Here is a 12556-nt window from a genome sequence, read left to right on the forward strand (position 1 = left end):
AATAATATCAAAATGTGTCTTACATATGTTATATTAAACTATTTACAAAATATAATATAGCACACTGTTATAATTAATAATGGAAATACTTATTTCCAGTACTGTTTAAACAACTAAAGCGTATTCAACAGCGATCCGGAAGTAATTCTCTTTGCGTATAGGCAAATGAGCCGGGACAGATCGGGTGGTGACAGTCACAGCCACTAATACTGGCTACCAACAGCCCTCTAGTATCTATGAACACTAGCACGGAGTACCAACAACCTCCTAATACCTGTTGCCATGATCACTGGCTAGTAACAACCAACTACAGCCATTACTACTGGCTACCAAAACTCCAAACAAGCAATGGCCTGCATTATTGCTACTAACAATGTTTGGACACCTTTGGCCAGCAGCAATGATTACAATCATCTAGGTACTGCTGCTGCTATTAGAACGCTCCTTTTAAAAAGGAGTTTCAGCATTAGCTATGTGCAACCACTTAGTAGGTATGGCTCAGGTTGTTAGAAAACACAGACTTTCGAAGTTGGAATTCCAACTTCAGTCCCACTGCATTTCACTTGTCTGGTAGCTCAGATGTTATGACTTCTTAGTTCAAACAGGAAGTAGAACTATTCTAGCTTTGTAATTCATCCTCATCATTGGTTCTACTCTTTGTTAAAAGTGTAGATGCTGATGTCCCATAGCAACACCCTAGATGCTAAAGTTTTTGATTTTTGGCCTCACAGGCTTATGTCACTTTGACTTAATATAATTATAGAGAAAATAAAGGTTTGTAACCTCCCTATGCCAAAAATATTTTTGCAACATCCTAGTCATGACATCTCAGCAGCATGTCAGGCTGCTAGCATTAATGTGGTTGACAAAGTAAGTGCAGCCTCACTGAAAGCCAGAAGAATCATGGCTTGCCAGTGAAAGAATAAACAAATGCAGCAGGTAATAGCAGGGCTACATGATAAGAACCATTGGAGACACAAACAACTACAAATTAATTATAGTAATTTGAGTACTTCAGTCACGTTCTGACAGGAAGACAGACTCAATTTCATAAACATGCCCACATAATCATCTGCCTAGTAAATTTAATTAGGATGCTGTCAAAGAAGGTTGTGTAGATTGGTTGGCTGGAAATAATAGCCACTCTCAAACTTTGTTTCCTGGGACTGCTGGTTGATTTAATGTTACCAAGGTAACAGCCTGTCAATTTCATGTTGGTGAAACAAACTATGGGCTAAACTCACAACAGGCTTGGTAAAAAGAAATGTACAAGTAATGGTAATGGTAAGTAACACACTCATCTAAAGTACTATCTGTGGATAACAAAAGAAAGCATGGGGGAAATATTAAACATGGCAAGGTCCATGGATGCCTTCACAATCAAAATATTTTGTGCAAATTGTATTTGTGCTTACAACAAAGGAACTCCATTAAGGAATATATTTTGCATTGAAACTTAAACGTTTCTCTTCAATTGTTTAAGTCCTGTCAGTAAATTAAAATGTCCTGTGGATAAACTGGATGTTTACATGTGATCCCATCTTTAAAATTAGATTACTAGCTGATTCAGCAACATCTAACTATATTTATGCTGATAATATTCAAATACATGCATTACATAACCTGACCTGAAACTTTAGGTTTCGGGTCTTGTACAGTTAAAGCCAAAATCATACCCCTGTATGAATGTAAATTTTTTTTTTTTTTTTCACATTGTCAAAACGACAACCAATTTTTAAATAAATTATTTAATTTAAATAAGATGAATAATTTATCAGTTTTTATTCTTAAAATTGTATTAATTAAATTCCATGTAGACAATTGTTAATATTCTTCTCAAAAATCAGTGGAATTTTTTTTATTACAGCAATTAAACCTTTTAAGAGCTGAACTTTGGCTGGGCCATTTCTCAGTATTAATATTACTTCCAGTCCAAAGAAAACTGCTGGTAAAATGACTTTAAACCAAAATCTATAAATCTTGGGTTTAACTGTACAAACTCAATTCAAGATTTCTGGGTATAGAAATGAGCTTAATTTTCAGTGAACGAATCAGAAATCTTTGTTTTTTGTGTTCAAAATCATTAGGAGGTCAAATTTATCTGCCATCAAGTCCAAGTCCTATTTCACTTCTACATGTTTTTATTTCAGTCTGGATCTGTAGGTTTTCCCACAGGTATGTTTCTCCCACCTACAGCAGCTGCAGCAGCTGCAGATGGTTGAGGGTCTCATGAATAAAACATGCCTTTAAGCTGAGAGTGATGTGATCTGTCAGGTCAGTCAGACAGACAATCGAAGAAAACACCTGTAACCTTGGGTTTGTCTTTGTTGGTTTTCTCATTGCTCTACAAGCGATCAGAAAACAAACAGTATTCCTGAGACATTTCACCCAACACAAGTCATCATCAGACTGCTAAAACGGTTACCAAGGACACGGTGAAACTTGTGTCTGATTTTGGCAAGTTTTTCCACCTGTGCACAAACAAATATCCTATCCACCTCTCGGCTCAAGCTTTGTTATTCCTGTCCCAGCTCCTGTTTTTTTTTTTTTTTTTTTTTGTTGCGAATTGTTTGAAGGCATCGGTCTTCCTGAGGTTTAAAGGTTGTCGGTCATTACTGCTTTGGCAGTGGTGGCTGGGGCAAAGGCCAGTTCTGCAGCTCGGCATGAGGAAGAGGCACAGCCAGCCAACTGTCTGAAGTCATCACCATGCCTGAGTGTGCAGACAGACCGCTCAACTGGGACTTCATCTGCTCGGATACACAGGAGCTTAATGGCAACGGGCTATTTTAAGGTGGAGGTTAGCAAAAGGCCACCAACTGGAAAAGAGGAGCGACAGGCTGTTTGAGAGTCGGCATTGATCTGAGCAAGCCGACAAACTGAAGCCATTCTGTGCTGCTCTAACATGCAGGCCACTCTTATTTCAAGGGATTTCAAAGGGTTTCAGTTTAATTGACCCTCTCCAAGTATTTACAGCGCACCTCACACTTATTGGTAACCCGAGTTAAAAATATGTACTGTAAAAGGCCTTAATCTTTTAATTAAAATAGTCTCTTATTTCAGAAAGATAAGTTAATATTTTAAAACAACAAAAAAGCCCTGTTATCTTTAAGTTTGAGCACATTTACGGTGGGGGACGGCATGAGAAATGCCATGAAAAACATCAAATGCAACATGCAACAATTATTGGCACCCCTCAAAATCCTAAAAAAATAAATAAATGCAACTAAAGAATTTGTAATCTATACATTACATTTTAATCTAAGCATATCAGTACAAGGAGGCTCATTTGCCCTAATCACTCTTCAAAATAGGAAAGAGAACGTGCCATTCCCATAAGGCACAAGTGTTAAATCTGCCCAAATCTACAGATCGCAACAATTAAAAAGTTTAAAACAACAAAAACTGTGACAACCACAGATGGAGAAGGACCCAGGGTTATCATGCCACCACCCACCGTGAGCAGGATGGTAAGATAGGTGAAGAATTTCCAGGGCTCAACGTTAGAGAACTATAGCACAAAACAATATTTTAAGGTTACCAAGTCTCCATAACAACTATTAGATGTTTGCTCAAATCTAACATGGCTTTAACTGGAAACATCCACTCCAACAAAGTTCCCAGGGCCGTTAAATGGAAACAGGCCCACAGCATCAAACGTCCTCAATGGTACATACCAGTGGAGATTTTCCCCACTGGTATGTATTCATCTTCTGTTTCGCATCAGACCGACCTGGAGTGTTTGTTGCAGAAAAGTTCACTCTTTGTCTCATCTGATGGAAGAACTCATCAGCTTTCAGATATTTTTGGCTAAAAAATTAAATTGAGAATGAAACTGAGTCATTAATGAGTCTTTGAACTGGAGAATAATACAAAACAAAATGTCAAATAGACATAAATATTAATTTTTCCATAGTCTCCTCACACCTAAACCTAACAGAAAACATGTGGAGTGAGCAGATTAGAAATAGAGTTGAACTACAACTCCGGAGAAAATAGAGTCAGTCGAGAGATTGCACCAAGAGCAATTGTCAAAGATGCCTTTGTCTGTTTGCTGAAATCTTGTGAAATGTTATAGGAGAAGACTTGTGCTATTTTATTGCAAAGGGTGGTTGTTCAAGATATCAGAATCAGCTTTATTTGCCACTTTTGTGTCTTTGGTTCTTAAATATAAATATATAAAGGCGAGGGTTCTGCTCCGTGTGTGGGGGATAGGCTCCTGTAGTTAGTGATGTTTAGACCATTCCAAACTGCTGCTGAGTTGTTTGCTGAGAATCTGTTTATTAGCTTCTCACAGTAGCTTCTCTTGGCTGGGCTGATCTCCTTGGTCAGTTTGTCCCGGATTAAAACCCTACAGCACACACAAGGTCCCCATGCTCAAGCTAATGCATGTCCAGGCCAGTTTGAAGTTTGCCAATGACCATCTGGATGATCCACTGGAGGAATGGGAGAAGGTCATGTGGTCTGATGAGACAAAACTAGAGCTTTTTGGTCTAAACTCCACTCGCTGTGTTTGGAGAAAGAAGAAGGATGAGTACAACCCCAAGCACACCATCCCTACCTTGAAGCATGGAGGTGGAAACATCATTCTTTGGGGATGCTTTTCTGCAAAGGGGACAGGACGACTGCACTGTATTGAGGGGAGGATGGACGGGGCCATGTATCAGGAGATCTTAGCCAAAAACCTCCTTCCCTCAGTAAGGGCACTGAAGATGGGTCATGGCTGGGTCTTCCAGCATGACAATGACCTGAAGCACACAGCCAGGGCAACTAAGGAGTGGCTCTGCAAGAAGCATTTCAAGGTCCTGGAATGGCCTAGCCAGTCTCCAGACCTGAACCCAATTGAACATCTTTGGAGGGAGCTGAAAGTCCATATTGCCCAGCGACAGCCTCGAAACCTGAAGGATCTAGAGAAGATCTGTATGAAGGAGTGGTCCAAAATCCCTGCTGCAGTGTGTGCAAACCCCATCAAGAACTACAGGAAACGTCTAATATCTGGAACTGCAAACAAAGGTTTCTGTACCAAATATTAAGTTTGTTTTCCTGATGTATCAAATACTTATGGCATTCAATAAAATGCAAATTAATTACTTAAAAACCACACAATGTGATTTTCTGGATTTTTGTTTTAGATTCCGTCACTCATAGTTGAAGTACCTATGATAAAAGTTAAAGACTTGCTTTGCAAGTGGGAAAACCTGCAAAATCGGCGGTGTATTAAATACTTGTTTTTCCCACTGTGGGTGTGGTTAGCAGAAGGTACTGCTAATCACAGTTGAAGGTTTCTTTGTATTTTAATTAGTTTTCTCTCAGCACCGAAGAACGGAACCAGAAGAAAATAAAGAAATTAAAACTACATAGAGTAAAAAAAAAGAAATACAAAAAGGATTGGAAATAAACAAGAACACAGCAAGATAAAATCCTAAAAAACTACAACAATCAGCTAATTTGTAGTGCTGACATTTCTTTCAGGTGTATTAATTTCTAACTTTCCAACTCGATGTGAATTTGTGGCCTCTAGACTTTGTCAAAATGAAAGTGGAGACTTGTGGAGTCAGGTCCTTGCCTCCATTCATTGTTTCATCCTCAAAGTTTGATTGACTGCTACGTAAAACCTCTTTGATCCATCGTCTATCAGAAAAACTGTCATCTTGTCAGCCGTAACCCTGGTATCAGAGAAGCTCCTGTGCTCATCTGTAGGATTCAAACCAAAACCTATCAACAACAAAGATTAAGGGAAAATGTTCAGGTATTGCAGCAGTATTGCAGCAAACGCTGCTCTTCAGGAGTTTTTTCTTTCCATTTATTGTCTGCTATCCCTGGTCTTACAGCTCTGCTTTACTCTTAGTAAAATGTACTGTGCAGAAAGGGTCCTTTCCATTGAAACAAGTTTCACCTCTCTAGGCCTTTCTGGAGTATGATCAGAAATGTCCAAATGCAGATCACCTGACAGTGTTTTGGAACAAAACTCATATCATAGTATTAAGGTTTGAGGCTTCTTAACTAACTCAACTTTAAAATCACTAAAGGATGACTTTATGTACAAAAAATGGTCAAATTTAGCAACCACAGATAACAGATTACAGGTTAAAGTTCATGACTGTGCAACTGAAAAAATCCTGAACAAGTTTGGCTTTTGGAGGGGATAAAGGAAAAAGCATGTTCTCTGTAAAAGCAGCCGAGCTTAGGTTTGTGAAGTTACATCTGCATGAACCCCAAGACTTGTAGCACAATGTCCTTTGAATACATGACACCAAAGTAGAGATGTTTGATCGAAGAACAAAACAGCATATCAGTGCAAACATCTCATACCCATGATTTGGGCTTGGTTTGTAACAACTAAACCTGGGCACCTAGCAGTCATTGAGTCAACCATGAACTCCTCTGTATACCAAGTTATTCTAGAGTTAAATGTGTGGCCACCTGTCTGACAGCTGAAGTTTGGCCCAAACTGGATCATCAAGAGGACAGAGGAGGTGTAAACTAAGAATCTCTTGTTTCTCAAACTCAATATTTCATGTTTACTGTCCTTCCTCTTTGCTATATTTTTATGAGATATAACATTCCCTTGAGCTGTCTGCTATGAAATAGGATAGAGGGTGTAAACGTAAAAGAGAGGAAGAACTTTGTTCTGCTTCACGAAAGTAACAGAAAAAGTTTGATGTCAGTTTTTTTTTTTTCCTTATTAGGAGACAGAAATCTAAAAAGAGCAAATGATAATGACTATAGACATAAAAAAACCTAAGGATTAGAATAATTAAACAGTATATTTATGAAAAAAATAAAAAAGCAAAGTGTTATTGAAGCACCAGGACTGACTCCAATCCTCCCCTCTCTGAGTGAACTAACATGCACAGCAGGATCAAAAAGCCTAAAAGCTGTTGGGACATAACACAGGCATTCATTATTTTCCTCCACGTTGTTTGTAGATAAACATAACAACACAGAGAGCTATTACAGAAGAGAAGATATACAGGGGTTGGACAATGAAACTGAAACAGCTGTCATTTTAGTGTGGGAGGTTTCATGGCTAAATTGGACCAGTCTGGTAGCCAGTCTTCATTGATTGCACATTGCACCAGTAAGAGCAGAGTGTGAAGGTTCAATTAGCAGGGTAAGAGCACAGTTTTGCTCAAAATATTGAAATGCACACAACATTATGGGTGACATACCAGAGTTCAAAAGAGGACAAATTGTTGGTGCACGTCTTGCTGGCACATCTGTGACCAAGACAGCAAGTCTTTGTGATGTATCAAGAGCCACGCTATCCAGGGTAATGTCAGCATACCACCAAGAAGGACGAACCACATCCAACAGGATTAACTGTGGACGCAAGAGGAAGCTGTCTGAAAGGGATGTTCGGGTGCTAACCCGGATTGTATCCAAAAAACATAAAACCACGGCTGCCCAAATCACGGCAGAATTAAATGTGCACCTCAACTCTCCCGTTTCCACCAGAACTGTCCGTCGGGAGCTCCACAGGGTCAATATACATGGCCGGGCTGCTATAGCCAAACCTTTGGTCACTCATGCCAATGCCAAATGTCGCTTTCAATGGTGCAAGGAGCGCAGATCTTTGGCTGTGGACAATGTATTGTTCCCTGATGAGTCCACCTTTACTGTTTTCCTCACATCCGGGAGAGTTACGGTGTGGAGAAGCCCCAAAGAAGCGTACCACCCAGACTGTTGCATGCCCAGAGTGAAGCATGGGGGTGGATCAGTGATGGTTTGGGCTGCCATATCATGGCATTCCCTTGGCCCAATACTTGTGCTAGATGGGCGCGTCACTGCCAAGGACTACCGAACCATTCTTGAGTACCATGTGCATCCAATGGTTCAAACATTGAATCCTGAAGGCGGTGCCGTGTATCAGGATGACAATGCACCAATACACACAGCAAGACTGGTGAAAGATTGGTTTGATGAACATGAAAGTGAAGTTTAACCTCTCCCATGGCCTGCACAGTCACCAGATCTAAATATTATTGAGCCACTTTGGGGTGTTTTGGAGGAGCGAGTCAGGAAACGTTTTCCTCCACCAGTATCACGTAGTGACCTGGCCACTATCCTGCAAGAAGAATGGCTTAAAATCCCTCTGACCACTTGTGTTGGCCTTGTATATGTCATTCCCAAGACGAATTGATGCTGTAATGGCCACAAAAGGAGGCCCTACACCATACTAATAAATTATTGTGGTCTAAAACCAGGTGTTTCAGTTTAATTGTCCAACCTCTGTAAATCTCCAAAAAGATTTCCTCTCACCTTGTCTGCATCACTTCTGTGCCAGAAACTCAGTCATTTACAACAAGCACCATCTGGTAAAGACAAATAAGAAAGGTACAAACATGATGAGGCTTTCTGGCAAGGAAAAAGTTTATAAAGTTCCTCTGCTGACTGATTTTCTGTCTGTGTAGGAAGCATCTTCCCTGGGAACAAGTGGGGAGAAACTGCTGGAAGAAGCAAAGAGTCTGCGTGTCTTTGCATGCCCATCTTTTTTCTTCCTGTATCTCCCTCCTGCAGGAGACAAAAATGATTCTACCACGAAGATGAAGAGTTAAGACTGTATGACCTTGATAACAAACCTGAATTCCTAAATAAACAGTGGCTGTTGAGAAGTTGTACACATCTTTACTCCTGCAAATAGGTTTATGCACAAGGTGGATGTACCTATGAAGTTGGCCCCTTCCACCTTCTTCAAATGAAACTTAATTGGTCTGAAATGTTTGTGCTACGTTTGTGAGCCAAAAATTAAATATATTAATAAAAGTTCCCGGAGACCACCAAAGGTAAACCAGCCCCCTCACTTTCTTCAAATCAAATAAAATTGGTGTCAATCAGTATACGAAAATATTTGTCTGTGACCTCCGAAAACTTTTATTAATATCTTTAAAACGGAAGCAGGACAACATATTTTTTTTTTGCTGCACATATGTAGCACAAACGTTTTACATTAATATTGTTTTGGGGGGGGGAGGGGGCAACTTCACTCAGGTGGTGGATGTCACAATGGTGAGCCAACTTAACATACTGCTGCAGAGGAGAACTTATAGGGAATAATGATGTCTCCCCATAGCACGATGCTGCCGGTACCATGGTAAGGACAATATGTTTGGGGTGTTGTGGTTCAGTGCTAATTTTCCTTTACATGTACCCTTTTGCAGGTTGACCAGAGCATGTTCTACCACATGTTTATTGCGTCTCATACTTGGACGGATATTTCAGTAACAAGTAACACCAGTAGTGAGCTGAACAGCAGACTATAATCAAATATCCATAACAAGATAAAGTGATGGCGGCACAATAGTAGGAAAACATGTGACATTTGGTAATGGTGGTGCACGGTATCTTTTGTTAAAAATGTGAAATCTAATTTCCATTTTTTATCTTATTTATTTAGTATATTACAGACTTCTTTAATGTCATTTATGTCATGATGTGCTACTGTTATTTGTACATTACAATAAAACTTGAAGCAATTAATTACTTTCATGTCTTACCAGTGTCTGAAATAAATTACATTTATATTTTATCTGCAGACCACTGGTTAAAGCCACATGGACTTTGTAATGACGCACAGCAAAGCCTTTTGAATCTCAGTCACCCTCTGAGATTCATGTGAGAGTTGAAAAATTATAAAGACATGTAGCCGGAGATTACATGATCAAGTTAATGCCAATCTAGCAAAGTAAACTCAATATATTAAATATGCATAACTTGGGTTATATTACTTAACGGATTAGATTAACACCAGCCTGTTTGCACTGAATTGTTTTGCTTGAACACTGAAGGGAAAAGCAATTCTAAATGATAAATCTTATATGCTATGCTGCTATACCCCATAGGTGCATAATTAAAACATTTGTTTTCTCATATCTGCCCATGCAGGCAGGATAAACTTATGAGTGTGGTGTCACCTGGGGGAAGTAAGTGAGAATTTAACTGCTTATCTGCAGCAAGACCAAACTTTAGTTTGTTTCTTTTTTAATCAATACATGTAAGTCACCTCCTAATTTCTCAGAAAGGCATATAACTTTGGAACAAACTTTTCTACTATTCTTATTTTAAAAATAGTAGAATTTTCCCAAGTTACACCTAACAAAATACCAATCTATTTAGCAGAATATGCTTTAAAATAAAATGGGAATATTAAAAGAGTGCTGGTCTAAATAATAAAAAAAAAACAAGTCACACAAAAGTAATTACAGCTACTAAACATTGCCATTGTAGCAGGTGTGATTACTGGACCAAATACCAGCTGTGAGCTAACTCCTTGTTGGAAAAAAATTAAACCAGAGTCTCAAACATTAAGCAAATAAGATTATAATTACAATTAACTGTTTCCATGTAGATTCAAATAGTAGTAAGCATTTGTGTGGAGTGGTTCCAAGCAGTCAGAAAACAGAAGGTTTTGAATATCAGCAAGATATGCTCATGGAGAAGTTGAGCAAATTTCTACTCAGTGACAAGCTAGCTAGTCATGGTAACAGTTAATTGGGGGTAAGCTATTGGGATGTTCTCTTTGTACCTGGAAGTCAGATCTGCGTTCCAAGTTGGGAAAACAACAAGTATGGATTGAATTTGATTTGAATATGGACTTGAATTTAAGAAGTGCCTACTCAAATCCAGGAGAAAAGCTACAGTGCCTTGCGAAAGTATTCGGCCCCCTTGAACTTTTCAACCTCTTGCCACATTTCAGGCTTCAAACATAAAGATATAAAATAAATTTTTTTTGTGAAGAATCAACAACAAGTGGGACACAATCGTGAAGTGGAATGAAATTTATTGGATGTGTCGAACGTTTTTAACACATAAAAAACTGAAAAGTGGGGCGTGCAATATTATTCGGCCCCTTTACTTTCAGTGCAGCAAACTCACTGCAGAAGTTCACTGAGGATCTCTTAATGATCCAATGTTGTCCCAAATGACTGATGAAGATAAGTAGAATCCACCTGAGTGTAATCAAGTCTCCGTATAAATGCACTTGCTCTCTCAGGGTTCTGTTCAAAGCGCAGAAAGCATCATGAAGACCAAGGAACACACCAGGCAGGTCCAAGATACTGTTGTGGAGAAGTTTAAAGTCGGATTTGGATACAAAAACATTTCCCAAGCCATAAACATCCCAAGGAGCAATGTGCAAGCAATCATATTGAAATGGAAGGAGTATCAGACCACTGCAAATCTACCAAGACCCGGCCGTCCCTCTAAACTTTCATCTCGAACAAGGAGAAGACTGATCAGAGATGCAGCAAAGTGGCCCATGATCACTCTGGATGAACTGCAGAGATCTACAACTGAGGTGGGAGAGTCTGTCCTAGGACAACAACCAGTCGTACACTGCACAAATCTGGCCTTTATGGAAGAGTGGCAAGAAGAAGGCCATTTCTCAAAGATATCCATAAAAAGTCTCGTTTAAAGTTTGCCACAAGCCACCTGGGAGACACACCAAACATGTGGAAGAAGGTGCTCTGGTCAGATGAAACCAAAATTGAACTGTTTGGCCACAATGCAAAATGATATGTTTGGCATAAAAGCAACACAGCTCATCACCCTGAACACACCATCCCCACTGTCAAACATGGTGGTGGCAGCATCATGGTTTGGGCCTGCTTTTTGCCAGGAAGGACAGGGAAGATGGTCAAAATTGATGGGAAGATGGATGGGGCCAAATACAGGACCATTCTGGAAGAGAACCTTTTGGAGTCTGCAAGAGACCTGAGACTGGGACAGAGATTTATCTTCCAACAAGACAATGATCCAAAGCATAAAGCCAAATCTACAATGGAATGGTTCACAAATAAACGTATCCAGGTTTTGGAATGGCCAAATCAAAGTCCAGACCTGATCCAATAAATTTCATTCCACTTCACGATTGTGTCCCACTTGTTGATTCTTCACAAAAAATTTGAATTTTATATCTTTATGTTTGAAGCCTGAAATGTGGCAAGATGTTGAAAAGTTCAAGGGGGCTGAGTACTTTCGCAAGGCACTGTACTTACTGTCAAATGAGAAGCTAAAAACTACCAACAGTCAAGTCAAAGCAAGTCAGTTCGACATCCACTGACTTGCTTTGACTTGACTGTTGGTAGTCACAGTCAAGTCAAAGCAACAGTCAAGTGAAAGCAAGTCAGTTCGACATCCACTGAGAGTCATGTTAACAGCTATATAATGTAAAGTGAACAGTTAATCAAGCTAACAATTACCTAAACTTCAGCTATCAACAACTCAGTCAAGCTAACAGCTACTGAAAGTACACAGAAACTCCAGTAAAATGTTAATTCAGCTCCCAGCTGCCCAAGCTACCAGGAAATCAAAGTCAAGCTAACAGCTACCAATACCACTCAACTCAAGCTACATGCTAATCCACCCAACAGCCTATAAAGATGAAGGCAACAGCCTTGAGAGTCAGGCTAAGTGCAACAAGCTAACAATGACCTAGGCTTACAGCCCTTCAAGATAAAGCTAACATCTACTCAAGCTAATACCTAATCAAGCTAAAGTCTCTTCAGATTAACACTAACAGCTACTCAAGCTAATAGCTACTTGGAATATAGCTAATGGC

Source organism: Girardinichthys multiradiatus, chromosome 11, assembly GCF_021462225.1.
Source record: "Girardinichthys multiradiatus isolate DD_20200921_A chromosome 11, DD_fGirMul_XY1, whole genome shotgun sequence".
Taxonomy (NCBI): domain Eukaryota; kingdom Metazoa; phylum Chordata; class Actinopteri; order Cyprinodontiformes; family Goodeidae; genus Girardinichthys; species Girardinichthys multiradiatus.